Raw genomic sequence first — 20,957 nt, 5'->3', positions numbered from 1 at the left:
GTTTCTTATACAAGTACAAAGTTCTTAATATTCCAGTGACTCTATTCCATTAGCACATAATATATGAACTTTGGAAGGGACTTTTAATGCTGTTTTATGCAGGAGAGATTTCAAACAGATCCCAAAAGCTCAACACACAGATAAAAACTGAGTTTTACATGTTGAGGTTTTAGAATATATCCCACAGATTCTTTCTCCCTGCCCCTTACAGATATTTTCACTTAATTCATTGAGTAAACACAGAGCAATTTTCAAGTCTTTCTAATCTTGCTTCTCCTGCCTGAGATACTTGGGAATTCTGATACCTCTGTGTGGTTTCCTACAGTCTGCTCCACCAACTACTGCACTTACTAAAACTACCTTTTAGAGCAATGCTGATAATTATTTCTATCAAAGAGTAAGAATGATAAGTTTATTAACTGCAAGAGCCCTCAGGGACGTGAAGATGATGGGCACCACTATACTTGCACAATGTGTAGGTTTGCTTCCAAGAGTTTTCCAGTCTGAGGCGCAGAACATCAGCTTGACTTAGCACCTCCTCCTGGAACAAAATCCACCCTCCACTGCAACTAGGCCCCTAATTATTTCATGCTATTTTCATGAGCCCAAAGCTCAGTCACTTTCATTCACTATTTAAAAAGAAAGATACGAGAAATTCAGTGGCTGAGATTGCAAAGCACGTGTGCCTTTTTTATGCAGCGTTAAATTATTTCCTTTCCTCTCCACAAACTCTCCCTCAATTTATGGCTAGACACTTGAATTTTCTATTTCTGTTCAGCAGTTACAGCACAGTTCAGCACAGCTTTGGAAGTTCCAACAGGAAATGCTAATTAACTTACCACACTTCATCATATTCTATTGCATGTATATGTGCACGTCATTCTAAAAATGCCTGTTCAGAGAAACTGGGGGATCATTTGAAAATGAAACAGGGGATTTTTCTTTTCCAAAATTTCAGAAAAATATCTCATTCTATAGGTCCTATAACTTGTTAGTGCATGCCTGTAAGTCCAAAATAAGAGGGGTAAAATAGACCCACTTCCCCTACTCAAATCCTCCTGCATTGCAGCCTCTTCCCTGCTGACTATCATAGTCTGTGCCTTTGTGGTATTCACTGTGCCTGATCTGGCACCACTGAAGTGGATGGAAACTTCGCTGATGAGTTCAAAAGCAGAGGCTCAGAGCCAAATTCCCTGTGTATAAGTTCAGCACTGCAAACCATTCTGCAGAATTCTCTAAACAGCACTAATGTTACTCAGAAGGCAAACACCTGCCCCAGAGTAATGGTGTGCTTGACCCAGCAGTGCAGATTTTCTATCGTGTATCCATTTCCAGGATGCAAAACATTACAATGGATAAGAGAAGAGTGTGCAGCTCCTACATAAAGTGCTTTCCACACCACCATTTTTTGTTAAATCAACTTTTCAACCCCTTTGCAGAGATTGCAGTACCTAGCCCAGTGGACTCTATTTCATAGCCATGAGACAGCAGCTCTGTCGGGACAATCACCAAGGGTATTTACAAGTAAACTGGGGACAACACTGATTCTAAAGTATAAATTTGTATCATGACAAAGCACAACAGAATATGCTTCAGCGTTAGCTGGGGAAAGAAACTTTCAGGTTTGCAGGCACACCTGCCATACGTCAGCTGGCAGGTTTGCCTGTTTCCTTCCCTGCTCCTCTCCTCCTCGCTCCCAGCAATCTGAGGGAGCATTATAAAAGATCATGTTCTACAGGCATTACTCTTCCAAACCCACAGATGATCATATCTACAACACTACAGGTCCCTGATGACTTGTGATCCCTGAAGGCTTTGTGTTTTGTACATTTTAAGGGCAGGTAAAAGCTATTAGTTAGAGGTTTATGGTGGTCGTTGTTATTGTTTAAATCTTGCAGATATTTAATACATTTGGGGATTCCTAAGTAAAATGGAATTTCTAAAATTATTTTTCAGATTGTGAAATTAATGATAGGCATATTTAAGTAAACCAAAGTTAAGAAATAAAAAGAATAAAATTATTACATCTATCTACTTCAGAGCATTAAATCCAGGGACGCTTTTCTAGGCCCAGCTCTCCAACAAAACTCGAGGCTACAAGTCCTCTTGCTCAAATATCAAATCCCTTTCTCCTTTTCAGAATTCTTAGGAAATACTTTCCAGGGAGGGAAACTGATAATTTCAGAGCACTACCATAAGTCACAGTCTTAGTTCTCCACAACATACCACTACACGTGAACATAAGCAGTAATTCATGCCTTGAGTCGCTAGTCTATAAACTTACAAAGATCCTTCACCCACTCAGATTTCCTTTCTGTCAGTGATACTGAGATCCAAAATATCTCTTTGACCCACTTTTCAAAGGAAGCACAAGCAGAGAACACATCAGAAGGAAAATCTTCTGCTTAGTTTACAGGAAGGTTGCAAGTTAGGACAGAAAAGAGATCTCTCTCTGCCCACAGATCCCCCAGACCTTTAAATAGCCTACAAACCTTGAAACAGTAAGGATTTTCTTTCCCCTTCCACTCACAAGCCATTTGATGCTTCTTTTTCCTGGACTTACTCACTTCTCTAAGAACAACAAATAGGTGAGATGAGAGAACTCCAGCACATATATATACGACTCTTGGAAGGAGAAGCTCTCCCAGCAGTGTCTTCTCAGTACCAGCTCCCTACACCTCAGTTCCCTACACCTTTGTCTTATCCAGTTTTCCAAAAAGTTATTTGACACCATACTATCCTCAAAAACTGGCAGGAAGCAGACTGATCCAAAGGAGGATGGAAGAGGCTGGTGCTAAACACTGGAGCTCTGAATCTGGCTGCTAGAAAACTCCCAAATTCCACTGTTTTGGTCCCAGATAAACAGGATTATAGTTATTAAAACTGACTCGGACATATAAAAAGATAGGAAGCAAGGAGGTGTACAAGTTTTATGTCCACAGATAATTCAGAACTTAATCCAGAAGGATGTAAAGCAGATAGTTTTTTATAAGTCACATACATTGATAATCCTAGGTAGTTATCACAGTGCTGATGTTAACACACCATTTTCACTATGTACGAATAACCAACTTGTACTTTTTGCATTAAATTACACTTACTGTCATCATAATATCTGCACCGAAGATAAATTTACACATAGGCACTACATCATACCTTAAAGTTAAAAAATAAAAAAGAATCGTATACAATAAGAACAATAGTTGCTGAAATGCCACAAGATATCAGAAACATAAAACTGGTTCAGACTTGGAGGAGTTAGACACAGATAAAACTTGAACACCTTCTAAAACACCATCTAAAGTTATACATCCTTGCTCAAGTTGAAGAGGTGGATAAAACATCACAAGTAAAGTAACACATGCAAGCAACACACCAGCAAATCAGAACAAGGGCCTTTAGAGGCTATTAAATACAAAAACAAATACACTGGAGTGATTTTTAATTTCTACTGCTGGTTCTAATAAACTTAGATTTCTATGAGCTGTATCATTAGATCATCAAGCTCCAAGTTTGGTATAATTGCTGATATGGGATATAATTGTTGATTTAAAACATGAAGGTCAGCTGGAATATTAACCTGAAAGTACTGAGCTGTGCACTAATGATAGTCCAGAGAAAAATAAAAGGAAAACAGAATCTGAAATGCTTTAATGAGTAAGATGTCTCTATCACATTCTCTTGACGCTGGATGAAGTAAATTTTCATTAAAGCATGCACAACATTTACCAAATCAAATACAAATGCAGTAACTGTCAGCGCTCACAGAACACTGTCTGTGCTCACAACTCTAAATTCACCCAGTCTTTGCACAGCATAAACTAAAAACCACTGTCTAATCATTCTGCACAGATGGAAATTCACTACTGCTTGCAGAGGATTGTTCACCAGGTGAAGCCATCCTACATAGGCTTGAAAAATCAACTCCCTTACACAAGTTGTAACTAATATGAATTAGAGGTAGAAAGTAAGCCTCCAATTTCAGCTATCATTTCCTTGCACTGACCTCATTCTTTCATATTGTTTACACACTGCTGTCTGGAGTAAAGAAGACCTTAACATACACATTAGTGAGACAAAAATGAGTTTTATGTTGCCAAGAAAATAAGATGCATTTCATTGCAGAGTACCTACCAAATAGCACAGATAAAACTGGAGACCGAAATATCAGGGAAAGTAAATAATGAGATTTTCTATACTAAAGCTTTAACATATGAGTGTGGGCTTGTTTTTTTTCCTGTACAGCATTCCAATTAATCACAACTTCATGGTCTTAGTTTACATCTAACAGGATTAAAACCAAACACACACCGCATAGAGAAATGGGTCTGGAAATGGTTTTATAAAAGATAAGTTCCAGACGAGTAGGGAACCCCTCAACGTGAAGCACTCTGGCAGTGTTAGGAGCACATGAGAAGGAAAGTCATACAATTAAAAAAAAAAAAAAAATCAAAAGAGAAATCTGCGACTTATCTCTTTCTCTATAGCATGTATTGCTCCTAACTAAAACTCTCGATTGGTTAACAATACAGGTACAGCATCTGTGACTCAGGTTGCCTTGAATTACTGACTATGTACCTTTATTAATCAAGTCTCAGCGTAATTAGCACAGCCTTTTCTCTTTCAGTCTAGCATACTCCCAAACAGCACGAACGAAGAGAGAGCTTTCATTATCTACACCCAGTTTTCAAGCAGCTAAAATCTGAGGTAGAATTTGAAGAGGGTGGGGGAGAAAAGGTGGAAAGAACCAGCTACTCGGTATGCCAACAACAAGGTACTGTACCTTTAAGGAGGAAACATGGTTCTGTTCTGTCTCCCGGCTGAAAAAGAGCTTATTCTCCGTTATAGAGATGACTTACCTAAAACTCCAGTTATTCCTCTTTTTCCCTCAGGCCAGCCTCTCTTCACTCTGGGGAGCTTTTACCATTTAAGGTCAATGTTACATCTGGCTCTAGTAACTAAAGCTGCAGCAATTTTTAACTCAGAGATCCAACAGGCTGCCTAACATTAGAATGAGAGTTTAAATTTAAAGTAACTCTTCAGAAAGCCTTGCTTGCCTCAGAGAATCACAGAATTAAAGGCTTTCCTATTCTGGCATAAGTAGTCTGAGTACAACACGATGCAGACATCCCATTAGCATTCTTCAAGTTCAGTGCATATAAGCTCTACTTACTCATTTCTGATTAAAACAGGCAAGGAGGAAGAACAGATGAAACAGTTTACATCACGTTATGTTAACCCTTAGAATTTTTTACTGACACAGATGCTACTATTTTTCATTCTTCTCCCCCTCCCTCCCTCTTTGTTTGGTCAGAAGGAGCCTAAATTAGAGAGCAAATACAAGGCATGTGAACTTTTAAAGAACGTTGGCTTCAGTCCAGTTCGTGGGCTCTGCTCTCCACTTGCAGAGCAGGAATAATTCCTCTCAAAGTCCACAGAAGTTGCTTGCATCCCATGAGAGAACGTAGCTCCAAATGGGGCATGAAGAGGGAAAAGAAACCCAAAACATTTACCACACTGTATGCAGGTACCTGCAGAGGATGTGATTCAGAGCTCCCAGCTCTAAACCAGGCACAGATCTTACTCCAGCCCTTTAACCAGCTCAGACTATTTGTTTATAAGTATCACAATTCCATCCACGGGTCCTAACGAAGAGTTCTGCTTATGCCAGGTTCTGTAAAGTTATTAAATATAAGCAAGCCAAACCCTGTCCAAATAACCTTTCACAACTGAAGTAGAGACGAGAGAAGAGGGTGGGAAATGCCAAAAAATTGCAGCAGATCATGTAAAATTATTGGATAGTAAGTTTGGAGGGCATATATTAGGACTATTTTACGAGAAAGGAGCAAACGATCAACTTCCTTTTAAAAGAAGAGCAGTGAGGCAGAAAGACATTAGACAAAGGAAACTAAGGATTTGATGATTTGATCTGGAAAGCACACCCCATAGGGGAGTCATGCAGGGCAATGTGAGGATGCTGGTAGGAGAAGAGGGTAAAGATGAGCTGATGGCGACTTAGCCCAGTTCTGTAACATAAGGAAACAAGAGGCTGGGCACCTTCTCTGTGGCAGGTCAGGCTTTAGCTTGCATGAGGAAGTCTATTATTCCACACTTAAGACATTCTTACTTCCCAAAATCAATATAGTAAAAAAAGGTTCTGAAAAACTTCTCTGACATTTGCATTTAAGCTTGGCCCCCAAAAAATGGGAGTAGGTTTTTCAAATGTCATTTCAGGTTTTGATGTCCTTTGTCCACTGACAGTCCTTTGCACCATTACTGGCTCTGTGAAAAGGCATTTTAACATACCTGCTTTCATCTTCTTGAATGACTATCTTATTACCCACAAACTCAAGTTCTGAAATAGACTCTCGTGACTCAGCATGGTTTCAATCTCCCATCTAGTTGTCTGAAGCTACAGAATTTTTACCAGCATCTGTAATTCATCATTTTCCAGTTTTATTTTCTCAGAATATCTAGGCCACAAGTGTCAAATGTTTCATTTGCCTACAATAGAAGTTGTGTTTCTGTTAAATCTGCATTCATCCCCACCAGAGCAACAACTGCTTTGAAGCCAGTTTGGGCAAGAACAAGTTGTTTACTGCCTTTTAGCACTACAGTCCTCTGGGAAATAAAACTTTTTGCTTAAGTTGCTTGTTCATTGGCCTAGCATCCTATAACCACTGTTGGCCGAATTTAGCCAAGTAATGGAGGTCTCAAAATACTTTCAAGTTCCCAGAAATAGTGAAGCCAGTGGCTTGTAAAGCAGATTTGAGCTATTGCCCCTGCTATGGGAGAAACCAACAGGGACAGAGTTTTGGTTCTGTTTTGCTTGGCCCATCCACTTGCACCACACAAACACGACCCCTGCTGTTTCTGTTGTATTTAGGGGGCACAGAAGGACCCTGGAGGTAATCACAAGAAGGGGAGATCAATACTTCCCTCAGTCCTCGGCTCCTGACACTGTATATCCTATCCTATAGCAAGTTCAATGCTTTGGCAGGTGTTTTGCCCAGAGGTTTCTTTACCATCAAAGACCTCAGGCCAAACACAGGTGAAACTTGCTAGCTAAAAATCTAAATTTTTGAACGAGGAAATATTAGCATTTAGAATTTAATTATTTTAGCTGGATTGCTGAAATTGTATAAAGGATGCATAGCAACATGTACCACATAAGAAAAAAAATTTCATTTGTTTGTTCTGCTTTTTAAGGTCTGGTGATAACTGCTGCTTTTAAAACATTCTGATGCAGATGGCTGGCCACCCCCCCTAACACAACATATTTATGTTGCCACTATTTCGGTGCTGTATTCCCCAGGAGTGGCATAAAATCATTATCTTATAAATATTCTGGAGTATTTCAGAGTAGCTGGATGTAGTTCTCTGGGGTTACACATGGCTTGGTGGTGGGAGGTGACCCTCTCCCACCAGCTGACTTCCCATTTTCTTCATTTTCACAGCTCTGTGACTTAAGAAAGCAGCAGTGCAGGACATATCAATGTCAAGTTTCATGAGTTGGGCTCCCCAAGTTAACAGATTTTTACTTGTGCCTTTGAAGAGATAAACACAAACACTAAACCCCTTGTCTTACTGAAATAATGAAGAGTTCTGCCTCTGGGGCTGAAGTGTAGGTAAGATTTCACACAAGGACTCCACTTTTGGGGCACAGCCATTTGTAAGTGCAAGCTTTGTCTGAGCAACAGCAGACAAGTGATCTTACCACAGTAATTATTTTCTAGTTTTGGTTTTAGTTGAGCAGTCTGGGATACAAAAACTTTTACTCCAAAGGCTTTTTTGGGTAGAAATAGTTGTAGGTGTTTTTGAGAATTCCCATTTTTTGAGATTCATCACTTTTTAAATTATTATTATTTTTGAAGATTTTATGTTTCAGGACTTTAAAATACATTATATTAAAATGTTGCTTATTATCCTTTCTGCCCATACATACTCACCATCCTTAACGACAAGTCACGATTACAGGCTCTATTTTTTATTCAGTGACTCAAGTATAAAGATAATTCATCAGGCAGGCAAAAAATTTGCAGCAGAAATGATAATATTTGCACTTAAAACTGGAGTTCTATGGCATGAGCTTTCATATTTCATTTTCAAAACATCCCAAAAAGATTTTTGTCACTTAAGACGTTTGTCCCAGCATATCTAGAATGAACCTCTATCAATGTCAGGTCCACCCCGAACATAACAATGAGAATTGGGAATTTTGTTTATGGGATCAACAGAATCAGCCATTCTCATCATCTTAGTTCTCAAAAAAAAAAATAAAAAATTAACTGAGACAAGATTTATGTCCAAGTTTTCTATGTCCCTTCATTTTCTTACACAGAATTTTTTTGCTAATTTAAATATTCAGTCTTGCATCAGATTTGTGCTCTCTGTGGGTTTTCTGGTTTGTATGTTGCTACCATTATAGGGCAAACAAAAGTGAAGTCACCTCTTTTCCCCTGCTGGCACCCCCTTATGCAAATCTCATTCACGTATGCAATCCTTATCTGCTTCATCCAGACTGGAGAAAAACAGCCCCAAAATAAATAACAACTCTGAAAAGTAAATACATGAAACAAACAAACAAACAAACAAACAAAACCCCCCAAAACCCCAAGGTAAAACATGCAATAAAATTTCCCCATTTGGGACTCACTCTGCTGAATACTAAATCCCAAATGGAATCCAGAATAATTGAACTAAAATGGATGCTGGTTCAACAGGATGATATTAAGTCGATATTCACTCTGCCAGTCAGCTGAGCAGCTATGCTGGATCATTTATACAACATGGAACAAAACTTTAGGGAACCTTAATAACATTTATGCAGCAACTCTTCTAGATGAGTGTCCTGGAAGGCAGAGGATTTGCTTCCAACTTTCTGCAGCAAAAGAGAAACACTTCACACAAATCAGAAATGTTAAATTAATTGAATGTGCCATTGCAGAGCCTGCAGAACAAGGCAAGGAGATGGATGCTAGAGCCCAGCCATCCTAAAGAAACATCTATATTAACAACAGTGTAAATAAAGTTTGCTTTGAGGGCATGCTCTGAGGTACAGGTGATCCTGTAAACCAGCCCATATTACACAGAACGACTTGAGAAGGAGAAGTACTCAAAGTATCTGCAAAAACCCTACTCATTAGGCCTTAATGAGCCTTTTTATTTTTAAAGCTAACATTTTTCTCAGTCTCAAAATAGCCAGCTAATAATCTCTGTATGAGAAACAGGCCGAGTCCAAGAAATAAAATGCCAATCTGTTTTCTAGCATTCATTGCCAGATAATCAAGGAAATGCTCCAAACTGACACACTCAGTTTAAATGGCCAAGTCTTTCAGGACAAATCTTACACAAAGCAGCCATTGCATTTTCATTCCCCATATTCATATCTTCTTTTTTTTTTTCTTCTTCCTGCCTTTAAGAAAGTGGTTTTAAAAATGAAGTTCCAATACAGCACCATATTAGGATATTTATAGTACCTTAAGGGAAAGCAAAACAGTATCAGAAATTTAAACCTTTGTGGGCAAGGAAGTTCCCCTGTTTCCATGCCCTTAAAATCTAGCCTGCAAAGAAGCTAAATATATCAAATATTGTTTAGCACACATAGAGTCTTCCAAGGTCATGGATGCAGTTCATTTCCTCTAATTAACTGTTTTCTGAGGTTCAGCCTTAAATTTCTGTTAATAGTAATTGAAACCTTAGCATGTGTGCAAGCAATGTGTTTAGTACATTGTTACATGATTGTCCTGTGCTCTACAGAAAAACTGTTGGGGAAGATGATCCAAATGAGAAAAAATGCACTGCTAGTTTTGATATTTTTAGATGAAACAAAAAAAAAAAAAAAGGTTTTCATTGGAAGAAAATATTCCAGAAGATTTGACACAATCATAGCACTGGGTGAATAATTAACCATATAGAACAGGTCCCACTAGAGCTCATTTTGTGTTTTGATTTTGGGGAGGAACAGGGGTTAAAATGGAATCTACAATGGCAGGATTCCAGAAAAAGAGGAGTGATGAAGTTTGACAATACCTTCTTGGGGGATGTTTTCAGAAAGCTGAAGAGGTTAAAAATCACTGTGACTAATCTCTATTTTACCTTGTCAGTGAGAAGTTAGACAGAAATGAAGAATTACGGAAAAAAAAATTCCAAAGGATGACAGACTTCTCCTTCCACATGAATGTACCTGCATACTACAGTAATCTGAAGGACAAGTGAAGTAGGCTGGTACTGCACACTAATCAAGGCCAAAAAAGTAAAAGGTATACTTCTTCCTGAATTCAGAAATTCATATTGAATTTGGACTTCCTATCATACTCCAGCCTAAAAAAAAAGGAAAATTAAAATATTGCAAGAAGATACTTTACTCCCCAGAAAGAAAAGCATGACTTTTCTTAGGAAAAGGATGCAAGGCAGACTCTTTTCTAAAGGTTTAAGCTGGCATTCCCTTGCTGAATTATTCCTGAATAATGATTCTTAATCACATGTGAAACTTGATACCTGCATATCCCCTACCCATATTGCTCCAGAATTCTTGCAGACCCAATTAATATCCCTAGGCTTTAAGAATTATTTGCAGGGTGAAGAGTACATTTACCACATGGCAAAAATAAATTTATCAGGAAGCCAAGTGGGAAACTTTTATAACACTCTAATTGCTCTCCATTCCTACAGCAGAAAGTAAAAATAAGTATAAACTGTGATCAGAGACTGATTTTGGTCAATACTTGTTTTCAATGCTGGAATTTTACTTTTTTTTCATTTATTCTAAAGTTTCCAAGCAGCTTGTAAAAAAAATATGGACACAACACTTATTCCACCTCTACCAGTAGAATTTCAGGGAAGAGCTTTAACATACATTTTTGTTGGCTGGGTGATTGCTGCTGTCAGACTCTTGCAAGGTTCATCAGCTGGTTCTTGTCTTTGTACTCTTCCTTGAAGAATTTTAAGGTAGTGCACTTAAAAAAAAAACAAACGAAAAAGAGTATCAGTAGGAATGCCTGTAGACAAAATTGTCTGTCACTTCCTATTGCAACACTGCAGCTTTGCAGTTATTTGAGACCTGACAGATTTGAGTTAGTGTTCTGCTTCCAAACGTTGATTTTCAGCCAGCATGGCTCTACTGTTTCCCCCCCCCCAAAAAAAAAAAAAAAAAAAAAGGGCAAAATTTCTTATTTAGGCTGAATACATGTAAGAACATTTTAGGAACATTTTTAAAAAGTAACTTGATGTTTTATAGGAAGGGGATTCGATTTGGGGATGCAACCATGGCTTTTGCTTGTCTCTTTGGAACTACCCAATTTTTAAAAATTTCTAAAAGCCTCTCTCAAATAACATGTTTCCACTGGGCAAATGTTCAGAGTTTTGCAGTTTCAGAATACAACATTAATTGATTCAGGATCACCACATGTACACAGCTAAATGTTTGTCTGCATCAAAGCACTTCATGAGGAAAGCTGGGATTAATAGAAGCATTTATTCTACTTCTTCATAGCTTCACATAGAAGCAGCTGTTGGGCACAGACTGGTGCTTCACCCTTTGCACCCATTTAAAAGGATGCATTTCCAGTGAGATTTTTTTCCCAGATAGCCCTTAAATCACATTACATTTCTGTCATGCCTCCAGAACTGCCTAAAACACAGTTTTCTGACTTGTTGCAAGGATATACCAGTATCAACATGTGACTTTAAAATTATATTTTCTCTGCTTGCTCCTCCCACAGTCCCCTTTTCATCCTTCCCTCTGCTCTAGGTTGTATCCTTTTCATCTTAAATTCAAACCCTGATAACTCCTTGTTCCCTTACTTGAGTCTGGTCATATTTTCCTAGTGGGTGTTTATTAACAAGAAACCAGTGACCTATTTTTCAGTATGTTCTCTTGCTAAGATTCTCTTCAAGATGAATGTCCTAGTTCTAAAGGACACGAGTGTTTTTATTCAATAATGCCAGTAAACTCAGGTTTCTTTGTTTTTTTTTTTAATTATGAGCAATATTTTCTTTTTTTTAGACACATATTCACAGAATTATAGAAAGTAAGTTTTTACCTGTTCTTTTAAAGGAATGTTAAGCCTAACAGCAGTCTCGTATAAAGAAATTCGACACCAAAAAAATCTGATGAGCAGGTACCCTAACCTACATGTATATATTTATATAAAAATCATTGTTACCTTGCGATATCCTGAACTTTCAAAAAACAAGAGACCGATATGCTTTTACTAGGAAATGCATCTTTTGAGTTGAATCATGTCATACCACAATAAGGCAACGAAACACTCATCAGTGCTCTATTTTAATCATCAGAGCAAGTGATTCTGCTTTTTGAGATAGTGTTTGCTTTTTTAAAATATAGAATCTTCATCCACAATAGCTTCAAGCTTTTCTTTCACCCATTATCCCAGAATAGAAAAAAAAAAATCCAAGACAAAATCAAAACAATTCCAATATTATTTGAAGATTTGAGAATCCATAACTTAGATGAGATATGATGATCCTGGAATGAAGAGGTTTAACTAAATGTTAAGCTTATTAATTAACCCCAAATCCAGCCATTTTAGCTCAGAATATGGGCAGAAAAGTGTGATTATGTATAAACCTATCCTGTAATTATGCATTTTTATATTCTGTTACCTCGCAGGATGCTTTACAACTCACAGACAATGTTTGTTTTCTTCTTTATAATACAGCTAGTTTGTTCTCCTGACATTTATTAAAGGTTTGTCCAGTTGCAAGGTGAGGGGCAGCAGAAAGCAGTCCTATGCATTTCTTTCTACTTATCTTGCCCAAATGGCCCAACCATTAAGTGGAGAAAGGATTTATATTCCTGTGCTTCATGGTCAGAGGAATAAAATTTCAGGAGTGATCCAGGAGCATTCTGATGCTGCCACTGTAGTAAAGTTTAGCAAGAAAAGCAGTGGTGAGTATGATATAGCACTGTGTTGCACCTGGGAGTGTCACAGTGTCATACTCTGAAGTGGATGCTGTAGCATAAGATACCAACATTCACACTTCTCCAGTCCCAGAATGGAGTGAGCTCATGTTCTCTCTCTCTCTCCATCCTGTAGGGTTGGAACAGAGTGGAAACAGCTGTTCTGTTTTTACAATAGAGATCTAATAGGGCAGGTTGAAACCACTCCACTTTTTACCTCCTTCATGGGAACATCTGGGATTTACCAGCAGGATGAGAACAGCTGGCAGCAGCTTGGCTTCTGAGGCCCCTTCTCCCACCCTGAGTGGGATTCCCACACAGATGTGCTCAGATCTCCTGAACAGTGCACTATAAGGAACGTAAACACAGCATGGACAAAAACGTGCTCCAACCCTCCACACAGTGATAGAGATGGCAGTGATGGAGATTTTCCCAAAGAAATGTTTTCCCTTGAACCAGCTGCATAGCTTTGACCAGGGGAAGCAAGGAAAATATTCAGTATTGCTTCATCATTCTCTCTTGACTGACATTATTAGCTGCATTTACAGAGGATTGCTTCAGTTAGGAAAAACGACTGTAGCATTCCTTTTTCCTAGAAATGCTCCCACTGTTTCTGGAGATAATCTCATGATTTCACAGTGTTTAAGGTCCTGTCTCTATTTGCCAGAAAAGCCATGGATTTCTCCTAGCTGCCTGCATCCTTTTCAAAATCAACTTGAGAGCAGCAGCTGATGGCAGCTGGTTCCTGCTTTCCCTTCCCCTCGAAGCCCGGCAACAGAACAGTACAATTAATTCAACTACCTGTTCTTTGTGGGGAGAGCTGGAGAGTACAGAAATAAAACAAGAAGGGGTATCAGCTGGAAATAGTCAATTCACAGAAAAAGTGCTGAGTTGCATGCCATTGTGAGAGAGGCAATAGGTAGGGTTGAGGAATTACAGCATTCCAAGGAGCCTGAGGTTGAAATACAAGTCACTCTTTTTCGAGCTGTTGCTCCAGACTATGCAAATGCACTTAGAACTTCATTCCCTTGACATACTTCTTCCCCCCACCTTAATGTCACACTAAGACAACAGTTTTCTTTTGAAACAATAGAGTTTGAAAAACAGTTATTTCCTCGAGGAGAAAACTCTTCCTGACAATCTTCACTCCTCTTCCCGCACTGAAACCTTTATTTCTTTGAAACAGTTTTATTAATATTAGAAAGTATTTAACTGCATGGGATAAAGGAACTTGCTCAAGACAGCAAGGAAAATGATTTTGATTGGTTGATTCCTCAATCTAAATACAATAAAATAACTCTCATTCTTGTCCTCATCCTCAGAACCCCCTCGGGGGTTTCATTTCAGAACAGTTATGGCAGATACTTCAAAAAGTTATGCCAAAAGCCAGAATGTCCTGAGCTGCAGTATTTTTAAAATTGCTTTAACACTACTATGATATGGTCTTGATATCAAATCACAATCCTTTTTCTTTTTTTTGGTTAAATAATATCATTAAAATATTCAAGCAATACAACCTACATTTACGAAGCTCCAGGCTGCAATTTGCATGTGATTATTTATATGACTATAAAAAGGTTCATAATACACTTTTTACACTCGGTTACAAGTGTGAAATACCACATACCAAAGGCATTTTAAACATAAAAGTATGTTTCTCTATAAAAGTCAGTTTATACAATTAAGTGTACTCCATAAAAAACCACCTTTCAGACAGGTTTGTAGGGTGAGGTAGTAAATTATAAATTAGAAAACAGAAAATAAAAAAAAGCCACCTGATTCACAAACATAAATCCTCATTTTTTACTGAGAAAAAAGCCAGGGAAAATAGCGATTGCACAGAGGTGAATATAACCTGCTGATTTTTTTGTGGAAAAAATAACTTAATTATCCCTTCTTTTGAATCCTTAGTCCTCTTGGAAAACCATATGGTTGCAATTTTGAATAGAAGCAATTATAATTTTTTTAAGTTTTGTCCAGAGAACCCCAACAAAAAGCACTCTGAACCAGCACACTGAAATCCTGGGCTTCAAAGTGCTGCTTGTTCACTCCAGTATTTGATCCCTCATGGGGAAATGCACAGTTGGATAATATCTTCTGATAAAATTTTTAAAACTTGCTTTCTGTCCTGCTTTGATGCCTCTTAACAAAACCCCCAAACTACTATGCTCATTCTGTTTTATGCAAAGACTTAAATGTTCTTTATATTTACATTTCTTAGACTTGTTTCATTTCCAGTTTTTTAGTTTCTAAAAACCAGCAGGGCTGCTAGTCCTTGTACTCCCGAATCTATGCTGGATTGTTGCATTTTCTTATCAGCTTCTCAAGGTCTGATCACATAAAAATATGTGTTGGTTTCTGCTTACACAGCTATTGCTGTTCTGCTTTCTTTGCAAGTGAAAAATGGAAAGCTGTATCTGGTAAATATGTTTTTCCCAATTGATTCAAATGTACTTCTATTTAGATGACACTTTGTGACCCAAAATACAGTAGAAAAACCCTTTAACTCAGATTTCTCTTTTCACACTGAGTTTACATTCAGCTGAAACAAGGCTTTGAAAACCTTCAGTAAAAAGCAAACAATTGGGAAAGATCAGCATGAATTGGGAGAGATCAGTCAATAGGACATAAAGTGCAGACAAGCTCTTTCAGCTACAGAAGAGAATATGCACAATTATTTGATATCAGGTAAATTAAGACATAAAATCTCCTATTATTAGCTTGCCACCTTAAAAAAAAAATTAAAAATCAGATCTTAAATGAGCATGTACAAATATGACAGAATTTTACAAGCTACAGAGATCATTCAATACATGTAGCTAAGTCAATGCTCAGCACAGCTCCATGCTTTCCCCTTGGTAAGGATGCAATAGCTAGAGCCAGATATAGCTGTATAAACAGTCTAAAACTGCACTAGCCTGCAGCAGAATTTGATCAGCTTGAATTTCATAGGGGTTCATTCAAATCTGGAACGAGAAAAGAATCTTTTGTGTTCTAAAATGAAACTCAAAATACCCAGTTACAACTCTATTATACAGGAAACAGAAAGAAAGAGGAGGGGCTGGAATTCAGCCCCTGCCTGGGCTCTCCTGCATTAAACATTGTCAGCCTAGACTTAGAAGGGAAGGGAAAGGCAGTGGTAAAAACCACCACCACCTGAAACAAATAAAAACCTCTAAACACAACCTGGCAGCAAAACAATAGAACTGGAGCACAGCAGCTGAACAACAGGTTATCTGTACACTCTGGAGAACATCCATATCCAAATTTGGCAGCCAGTTAAACAGGAGTAGAGTGACCGTAATTTGAATTTTACATATCAAATTCTATCCAAATTCCTTTGATTTATGGCAATAAGCCTTCTCACCAACAGGAATCCAACCAGACTGAAGTCTAATTGTTCTTGCATCATGGATTAAAAAAAAAAAAAAAGGTGATAAATTAATGACAAGCAGAAAAGACTGTTTAGAAAGCATTTTTTTAAGCTTCTCTGTTACATTTTTCACCACAAACCCTGTGTACACATGCAAATTAGGTGGAAGTCAATGGAACATATGTAATGATTTGTGGAACTGTTATATGTATATGCCAGCTCATGCCATAGTATCCCTATGAAAGTTGCTGTATCCATAGTGCTAGTAGAGTATAGATTCACCAAGCCAAGGGAACAATGGCTAAAATGTCTCTTCTGCTCCGACTGAAAAAATAAAGTATTAAGGATATTGGCTGGAGTTAGAAAGAGCTGCTATTATTATCCTTCTCAGGAACTGCATTTGGGAGTCTTCCTTAAACAAGGAAAAAAAAGAAAAAGGAGATGGAGTCTCTTGGGAAGAAGTCAAGAGTCATGACTAAGCCCATAGAAACAAAGAAGGGACCAGCATAATCTTCACAGAACTGGGAAAAGGAAAACAACACAAAACAGGCAAGCTGAGGAGCAGAAGCCTAGTCAGGATTGTTGGATGAACTTCATGGAATAGAAGAGAAATATGACCGAGATTCATGAACATCTTTCATGGCCCTGAATGTTTCAGGCAGAGGAGAGAAGACATAGAGAAAGGAAGATTTTGTTGTTGTTGAAATTGGGTATTTTTCATGCAATTAAAATAAAGCTTCATGTTGTTTTAAGACTCCCTGAAAACTACAGTTTCTTGTATCGCTTCTATCATTTTTGGAAGAGTTTAACTGTAGCCCTCAGAACACGTATCTCTGGAGTAATGTGAGGAATCTGTTAGTCAGCTACTTGCCCTCAAACAAGACAGAAACCCAAACATTCAGGATATTTCCCAAACAGCTGGGATTTAGATTCCTACTACTGGAAGCAGCAGCAGAGGAAAAATGCCAGAAACAAAGGAGGAAAGAGTGTCAGTCCATACCAAAATCCTTGGAAGCCACTGCCTGTGGGCTCAGGAGTCTAACAAAAGCCTGAACAAGAAGAGTATAATCACATTTGTGGAACAGTTTGAGAGCAGATTGTATGTTTAAAGCCTTATAAGCATTAAGTTGTGAGGCACCTCGCCCAAGTATCTATTGTTTGCTAAAACATACAGAGAATTCCAGTTTATTTCTTAGGCCAAGAATGAATAAGTATCAACATGATTAAAACCAAACGATGCTTGCTCTATAGAACAACAGAACAATTCACTTACCAGATCAGTGCCACATAAACAAGAAAATGTCATAAAATAAAAGCGTTATTTGAAGAGTTCCAGGATTTCCTCGAATAAAGCCTAGGATTATTTTTCTTCTAAGAGTGACTTAACAGTTACTTGACATTTTGCTATCCACTTTTTGAACACTTCAGTCAGAAATTTAAAGATTCTGTATCAGGTGTGGTTACCAGTGACCACCTCATGTCCCTTCTTAGCATGGTAAAATATCCTTCCCTTTTGTGCACACCTTAATTTGCTTGTATATTTTGGTGATACGTTATCACAGGTAAATTTGGTTATATAATGGGTGACTGGGACTCTACTCACCTGCAGAGAAATAAATGGTAAGAGTTTACTTACAGTTCTTCTGCCCTCTGTTTATCTAAATCAACCCATAATCCACTGGATTTCACATGTTCTGTTTTTAAGAGAAATTCTAATATTTTGTCAGGAGCACTGTTCTTATAAATCAGTTAGAGATGGGATGCAACAAGTACTGTTTTAAAAAAAGAATTTTTGCTAAACAACTTCTTAAAAGTGGGTGCACCAAATCCTCAGCAAAACCTAGTTGGAAGCAAACAGGAGACTGGGAACTGTCACCCCTGCTGTCACTAGGGCTAATAAGATATGAGTTCTTAGCCAAATCACAGGAACTTTAGAACAATTCTACTGACTGTTAGAAGGATTTAACTCTTGCAAGGAAGAGGAACAAGGAGGGGGCAGAAGGGTTGTTTGCTTATCCATGAGAGAATGAAGATACCGTATTGCAAAGGAGGAATGTTAAGCAGACATTGTTCCCAGGAACCGACCTGAACTTATCAGAAGTCCTGACCACAAGGTAACATATTTAACAAACAGGATTATGGAATGTTTTGCTGATGAAACATTTAAAGAAAAGGGAAAAAAACCCCAACCCCCCCCCCCCCAAAAGCCTTCAGCAACACGAGAATTAACTATAAGCCAGGAGAAATCTAAAATCACTGAAATCAGACCCAAATGTGTATCCAGACCCTAAACTAAATTACTGACAGAGAGTTCAATGTTTTCTATCCTGGAGATACATTTTATGCACTTTTCAATCATTTAGATGATTAAAGAAACCCACACATGTTCTACAGTCAGTCTATATACTCAATTTTAAGGAAGGGAAGGAAGAAATAAACCAAAGATGCTCTTTTTAAAGCCTATTAGCTGTTGAACCTGTGTGCTGTCTTATCTGGGATAACTGCATGTTTACCCTGCAGGAGTAAATTTATCCTTTTCCCTATGAACTCAAAGTCGTTTATTGACTTTTTAGGAAGTCCTCTTCTGAACATGTTCTGTCCTAATGCTCTGGACCAAACAGAGCTAAACCAGCTTTAAGTGAGATATTGAAGATGGTCTGGGCATTGCAATAACTTACTTAGTTTTGTGCTGCCATTGCTGGGCTAGTGCTGCCTTAGTACTGGTGTGTCACACTCCAGACTATGGCAAGCAGGGGTCATGGTTTTATAAATCCTTGCAAGGTAAGTCATCTGAACAAGTAGCTAGAATTATTGTGGTTCTATTTAGTCCTTGTATAATCCTATATTAGCCTATAAAAGTGAGATTTGGTGGAGCAGTATGCTCAGTTGATCTGATTTATACAAGCATAAAACCAGAAATAAAATGAAAATATCTGTCTCAAATTTAATCCCTTACCTTGCTGGGGTCTCTCTTGTTTCTTTCAGCTGAGGTGGATTCTTCACATGGAGAGTAATTTCTTTGTTCACGTTGAGAAGAGGAGATAATGCCACACCTCAAGTACACAGATATGACCTATTAAACAGTATTTTTGAATTGCATGAGAAATGCTCAAATGGGAAAACTTTGCAAAAATGTTGTCATCCTCTGTACAAGCAGGGATATAGCATCTGCATTTGTCTTCTATATAACTCAGGCAACAATATCCTGGCAACCACATTTCAATGGAACAAATCCAGGTAATTAAAATGACTAGATCTAGCATCCATCTCTTTTTATCATCCCACTTGATAGACCAGACTTACTCATTTGGGAAGAGATGGTCAAACATCTGCTACACTCAGCTAAGAAAGATGTTATCTGTCTCTGAGCTTCAGAGCCTTTAATTTTGTTTGCCATTGTCCATTTAGCCGTGTCTTTCACAGCACCATCTTGCTGAGAACTTCAAAAATGAACTTTACTGGTTTGTACATTTCACTTTGCAGAGATATGTATGGTTTGCTGGATTTCATTAGTACTTCACTAATAACCCTCTCAAGCTTTGTATTTTCTGTATAAAGACTGAAAGGATTGTATTCACTGCACTGATAAACCACTCAATACATTACAGTCCTGACTGTGTTCACTCACTCAAACATTTTGCTACATTCCTAAGATATCATTAGTTAAAACCTTCCACACTTCTGCAGCTGCACAGCCTAATCCCCCTGGAGAAGCCGAACTCCTACTAGCTCAAGACAATAATGCTTGATTCCAATAATAAAGAGTTTTTTGGGTTCCCTTTATTTCAGTGGTCACGTGAGCAACTGCTCTGGCCTGCACATTGACATCTGGAGACCTCAGCAGTCACACCATTGCTCTGAAAAGGAAAACGGAATGGGATTCAAAAAGTAAAAGAAGTGGTCTTGCATTTTTGTTTTTAGATGCATAAATGTAACTGTTAAAAAATATAAAAATAACTGTAGGGATGTATTTTATCTACATATCTACATTCAAACTCATTATCTCTAGGATTCAATTCTCAGCCTTAGATATCATGTGATGACCTTAGTGTCCCAAAATAAGCACCGGAAGAGGTGTTAAGAAACAGGTCTTATGGTGACAGGCACAGCAGAGCTGGTAACCTGCATAAACGCTCTATGTTTCCTTTCACTATATCACCTCAGCCTTACCCTCAATTCCCACTGTCCAACCTGTTACAACTGCCTCATTCCCCTCCTGAAAAGTAGAAACTTGATTAATGGAGAGGAAATTTCTGCTCTCATAATTTATATCCAAGGTGACTGGTACCTTCCCAGTAACCCATTTCAGCAAAGTCAAACACCCTGGGGGAACTCATGAGAAAGGAAGGGGACTAACACAACAGGTCTTGTGTATGAAGAAATTTGGCTTTCAAGTATGTAGAAACCATAGCCCTGCAAAACCACACAGGTGCACAGTGCCAGTCTTTCTTATGGATTCTTTGGAAGAGTCTGTCCACCCAGTAATTCTCTTTCTCTTTTCAAAATTTATTTTGCATTTTACCTTGCCAAGAAAGCAAAAATATTTCCCCGTTTGCTTACCTGCTCAGTCACTACCAGCTCACATTCTACTGCCCAGTTACTGTGCTGAAACTTAACCAGGAAAAAGCCTGACATCATTTTACACACTTACAGCAGAAG

The 20,957-nt window shown here is 38.1% G+C and overlaps 1 protein-coding gene across 10 annotated transcripts in view; it reads right to left on the bottom strand.

Annotated features, from left to right (window-relative positions):
• MRVI1 (murine retrovirus integration site 1 homolog) overlaps positions 1-20,957 on the bottom strand; it is a 102,193-nt gene that overhangs the window by 59,833 nt on the left and 21,403 nt on the right. For 4 of the 10 annotated variants that reach the window (XM_027884529.1, XM_027884539.1, XM_027884538.1 and 1 more), the window contains exon 1: positions 4,784-4,853. The exons of 1 other annotated variant lie outside the window; for it this stretch is intronic. The gene's annotated coding sequence lies outside the window, so the exon portion shown is untranslated. 5 more of the 10 variants (XM_027884532.1, XM_027884537.1, XM_027884533.1 and 2 more) reach the window with 3 other exon arrangements.

This window comes from Empidonax traillii, unplaced genomic scaffold, assembly GCF_003031625.1.
Source record: "Empidonax traillii isolate 1590-97213 ecotype Southwest subspecies unplaced genomic scaffold, ASM303162v1 scaffold148:size1803964, whole genome shotgun sequence".
Classification (NCBI taxonomy): domain Eukaryota; kingdom Metazoa; phylum Chordata; class Aves; order Passeriformes; family Tyrannidae; genus Empidonax; species Empidonax traillii.
Note: the sequence above shows the minus strand (reverse complement) of the source record. Positions and strands in the feature narration are given on the sequence as shown.